At 30.6% G+C, this 5,675-nt stretch overlaps 1 long non-coding RNA gene across 1 annotated transcript; it reads right to left on the reverse strand.

Annotated features, from left to right (window-relative positions):
• Nucleotides 1-1,627: 1,627 nt before the first annotated feature.
• On the reverse strand, nucleotides 1,628-2,885 carry LOC130222459 (uncharacterized). Its single transcript, XR_008836468.1, has 3 exons — nucleotides 2,707-2,885; nucleotides 2,008-2,074; nucleotides 1,628-1,755 (listed from the first exon to the last, which is right to left on the reverse strand). It is a non-coding gene; the product is annotated as an uncharacterized LOC130222459 (long non-coding RNA).
• Between the last annotated feature and the right edge of the window lie 2,790 nt (nucleotides 2,886-5,675).

Consider the following 5,675-nt stretch of genomic DNA (forward strand, 5'->3'; position numbering starts at 1 on the left):
CAGAACACTAGTATTCAGCTTAAAGTGACATTTAAAGGCTTAACTAGGTTAATTAGGTTAACTAGGCAGGTTAGGGTAATTAGGCAAGTTACTGTATAACGATGGTTTGTACTGTAAACTATCAAAAAATATAACTTAAAAGGGCTAATAATTTTGACCTTAAAATGGCTTTAAAAAAAATTAAAAACAGCTTTTATTCTAGCTGAAATAAAACTTTCTCCAGAAGAAAAAATAGTTTCAGACATACTGTGAAAATTTCCTTCCTCTGCTAAACATCATTTGGAAAGTATTTTAAAAAAAGAAAAAAAAAATTCAAAGGGGGGGTCAATAATTCTGACTTTAACTGTAAATGTAATGCTTGTATTTGCACCAGCTCTGTGATGCACATCCAAAACTTTATGCATTGTGTTAAATTAGGCTTTCTAGTGTCTGTGTTCAGTCCATTACTTCCACTGTATCTGTTCAGCTGAGGGAACGGAACCAACCTTGTGACGTCAGACAGTGATATTCCAAAATAGCTGCACCCTAGCTCTAAAAATATAAACTATTGTAAAACATGCTCTTTTCTTCAATAATGGTTACATTAATCGAGTTTGTTTATTATATTTTCACTAAACTGGACATCAATTTACAAATGAATGTAAACTTGACTGAGTGCTTCACTTCCACTTTAAAGGGACAGTTCACCCAAAAAATTTAATTCTGTCATCATTTACTCAACCTTCACTTGTTCCAATCCTGTTTAAGTTTCTTTCATCTGTTAAACTGAAAACAGAAAACCTATAACCACAATCCATACTTTTGTTATACTGGTTATAATTTATTTTTAACGGTTAAAAATGCTCAGCTTTAATCAAAATATAATGTTTTGCACTCAACTAAAGAAAGAAAATCAAACAGGTTTGGAACATATTAGAGGTGGGTAAATGATGACAAAATTTTTATTTACTTTAAACCATGTTTATTTGTGAGGTGGTATTAACTAACTCACTACTTTGTTAAAAAACTTTAATTTGGTGGACAATTTATAAATATTATTTTAATTGAACAACTATTAATTTTAAATGTATTACCCAAGCATTATGTTGCTTTATCTAATAATAAATGTAATTTAATTAAATTCAAGTTCACATACTGTAGTTATTTTGCTTTAGTCAGGTTTCAGTAAGACATTAAGATTAGGATTATTAGTGCATTAAGATTGTTGTCTGTTCATTTACAATACTTGCTTTAGGTGCAAGTGGCCTGACGTTTAGAAGACCGAACTTAAAAAAAAAAAAAAAAAGTATTTTCACTTATTTACCATTTTTCTGGTTTGATTTTTAATAGATTTTTTTCTAGAACACATAGTAAATTAAATTCTTGATCTAATAATGCGAGGAACAGACAGTTTCTATGAAGTTAGCCAGATATGCATTACTGTGATTAAAGTGGGACGAGCAAAAGTCTACATGACTAAAATGTGGATTTTCACTAACTAGTCAAAGCATCCTGAAGATGTTGTCCGACAGGAATTCAGCTCCAGTACTGCTGTGGTGCAGCCCATCAGCATGGGCAAGCCTCGGACGATCCTAGAAAAGATTCCAATTGTTAATAAAGAGCAAATTCTTCACACCATGTTAATAGCCATTCATTCAGAGCAAAAAGTCTGCTGAACCTTTCATGTCCACAGCAGTAAGTAGAAAGCTGTCCAGAAATGATGATCTGCATTGCAAGTGAAGTGCATCGGACCGTTTTAACCTGGCCCTCTGCTACCTGGATTTGATACAGCAAACTTTAAATTTCTAGTCTATATCTGTCACAATGATTTACACCTAATATGGATACATCAGAAACAAGCAAATGAGAAAATAAGTGAGTGATTTTAAACACTTAAAAGGTTAAAAGTTTAATGTCATTAGTTCAGTGATACCCAGCTGGATAATGATTATCAAATAATATTGTTTGTTAAATGAAGTATTTTTACATTTATTTCCAATTCAGTTAGTTACTTAAAAAAATACTTACATTTGAGGTGACTCAAACGGCTGTTTGAGAGAGAATACTGAACAATTTCAGGGTTTATGTGGAGGTTCTGAGAAGGAAAAAGGCAGGCTTTATGTACATTATTTGTGTGAATGAATAAAAAATATATTGAAGTACATAACTTAGACACAATTTGTCACACAGGTAACTGTTTAAGAAACGCAAATAATAACAAATGCGTAATATTACTCACAAACAATAAAAGGAAAGAATATTAGATAGCATCGCGGCTAGAAAATAATATAAGCAACCCTGCTCAAGACACTTGCTACACACTGTTTATGTAAGGGAAGACAATAAATAAATAAATATATTTGTGGGTAAAGCCGTCTAATAAGTACGAATGTATAACGTTATCTGTTTAATTTGAAATTAACGGTCGCTTGCAATGGCTTTCATGGAAGCTTCGTGTTCAATGACAATAAAATATTTCGACATAAATCAATATTTTACATCAAATTATTTATATTTGTGTGAGGTAGACGTGTAATTTGAGTGATTATGTATATCCAGCCGATTGTTATTATCGCAAAATAATAATGTTTACCCAATCTTATACAACAGCAATCGCTTCGCGAGACGTTCCTAAAACAGGTTACACGACATAATGATGCGTGTAAGTGTAGATATTTGTGTGCAAATCGTATCTAATTTGTATATTTATTTTGCCAACTTACTCACCTTCCGTGTGTTAGAGATGACAGCCGTCATGAAATGGAGGAAAGGAGCCGTTACAACTCGCTATTTGAAAACGCTCCTGCGACCTGCGCGTGCACGATGATGCGCGTCCGCGTCATGTTTATATTATTTTGTTAGTTCCGGTTAATTTTTATTTATTTATTTTGGCAACACAATTAATTCCATTCCATTAATCCAAGAAACAGATGAAAAAAAAACATTTAATTTAGAAAAATAAAAATGTACAAAATACTGCATTCATTAGCAAGTTATCTTTGTTGGTTTATCAAAACAAACTGGAGGAATACTTTTTATTAATAACCCAGAGCCCATAGCCTATATACTTAAGTTTAGTTATATCTTAAATATTTTTCATGAGTGGATTTTTGAAGAACTGTGCTATAATAGTTCTATTTTTATAAAAATAACAACAATAATAATAGCTTAATATTTGTTATTATTATTATTGTTAATATTATTATTGCAGCAGTTGTTGTTGTTATTATTATTGTTTTAAATGACAGACAAATTGACAGAAAATTGAATTAGCCCCCTATAATAATTATCATTTTCATAATTGTACAAGCCTGTGCATGTTTTTGTCTCTTTTTTCCTCTGTTGTGTCTCATGTGTATTTTATTCTCCAAAATTACTTTTACATTTTCACATTTTTTCACAGTTTCCCAGTCAGTCTCCTAACTGCAATCAAGTCAACATTTAGACTCTTATCAATGATATTCTTGTGTTCACAGTGAGTGCCACACAAAAAAGAAAAACAAACACCAAATTTCATATCATTCTAAAAGCACAAATAACTAAGTAAATATTAAGTAAATTAACATCCATCTCATTTTCTGGTCTCCACAATTGTCTATTTAATTATAACAAAAAAAAAAAAAAAATCTTTTGGTTCCTTTAAGTGCTAGCTTTTAGAGGAGAGATCCACCAGGAACCATTATATAAGTTCATAGATCTTTCAGTAACTCTTTTTTGAAAATTGAGTTCCTCCAATAACTTTCAAAGTGCTTCGAGGTCTTAGTGTAAGGAAACAGTGACTCCAGAACCTCAGTATTGACAAAAAAGTGCTTGTAGGATCCCAGTTACTGCAAAAGGGTCCTGCAAGCACTGCAAAGACTGTCAGTGGTTCCTCAAGGAACCCCTTTTTGAGAGAAAGAGCTTTGAGGCACTTAAAATACATGTTGAAGTTCCTTGAGTACTCAACAGAGTACTTGAAGCACCTTTACTTTTTACAGTGTAGATTAAAGGGGCTAATAACTTTCACCTTAAAATGTTTTTTTTTTTATTTTTTTTTTTTAAAATCTGCTTTTATTCTCACTAAAATAAAACAGATAAGACTTTTTCCAGAAGACAAAATATTATCAGACATACTATGATAATTTCCGTGCTCTGTTAAACATAAATTGGGAAATATTTAAAAAAGAAAAAAAAATTCAAAGGGGGGCTAATAACTCTGACCTTAACTGTATATATGTTTTCAGAGTCAGCCTGTTTTGGTTTCACTGGCCAAAATGTGAGTAAAATATTACTTTCTTTCTTTCTTTTTTTTTCTTTCTTTCTTGCATTTTAATGTGAAAATAATCATGCAGACTAATGCCTCAACATTACTGTTGTTTGATCTGCACAGCATTTAGTATATTGTAAATAATAGATTTGCAGTTTTTAATATTTGTTTTATTTATTAATTAATTTAATTAATTACATTTATTTATTTAAAAAAATGCACTATGTAGGTTCTTTTTAAAAAAGTTTATATTTGTTTGTGTAGCTATTGTCAGAACTAATGCTGGTAAGAAAAATGATGTCTATATTATTGATTTTTATTTTTCTGACACAAACATTTTTGTTCTTTATGAAACGTATACTTTCGCATATACTTTTTATCAGTTGAGAACTCATCAAATGTGTAAATAAGTCAAAACTGCACAGGGGATTTCTACATCAAACACAGAAATTATCATTATCTCGTAACATTATGTTCTACTTTTTTTATTTTATTCAATAAGTCTTTCATCAGTGTTTGCTTTGAAGTGGTGTGGTCATTTATTGCACACCAAGGTTCAGCAAATACTACAGAGTACTGTAGGCTTCGGATTCAGTTTGCAGCATTAAAATTTATACAAATGAACAGAGCAATTACACAAGAATTTATTTGTATCAAATCTCTGTCATTTCTATGAACTTTGTTTTGAATTTCATTATGTTATACCTTTCACGCTAAACTGGCAGAACTTTTTAAACTCCTACTAATTAAGAGCTTATGTGCACTGTTCTCCTACAATAAAAACATTTATTAGGAAAAGAGCAATATGTCTAAAAGTTCTTTGACTTCTCGTGCTGTTCTTTTCCACCCAATGAATAGTTTAAAGCTTTAAACCCAATAAGCTTGACTAATGTATTTCAGATGTTATGAAGCCATTCAGTGATAAGTCAAGCAAATCAGTGCAAAGTAACAATGAAATAATTTTTCATGCATTCTTATATTCAAACTCTTAAAGCTGGTTGAGAAGATATTGATAATTTAAAAGCCAAATAATAATGTTCGATGTGTTTCATGTTAAAAATATTCAAACGTAACGAATTATGTTTTTGTCGGATTAAACACAAATGTTCATTGTTTTGTTGCTTGCAATAAACAGGTAGTTTATGTTGGTGCATATTATAAATAGCTCACATTTTCATGCTATTTTTAAAAACTATTTATTTATTTGTAATTTTAACCTTTTTATTGACTTGGGGAATTTGGGAAATGTTACGGAAATTGTCAATCGTCATAGTTCACGCCTAAAGTTAATGCTTAGTCTGACTTTAAAGAACAAAGCTAAGAAGATTAAAAGCAAAGGTAAGAAGATTATCAGTAATACTATTGGTAACACTAACACGAGGTATTTCCAAACATGAACATGCCATGAACAATACATTTAATACAGTATTTAATTTAATTAACTTACGTT

Source organism: Danio aesculapii, chromosome 4 (assembly GCF_903798145.1).
Source record: "Danio aesculapii chromosome 4, fDanAes4.1, whole genome shotgun sequence".
NCBI lineage: Eukaryota > Metazoa > Chordata > Actinopteri > Cypriniformes > Danionidae > Danio > Danio aesculapii.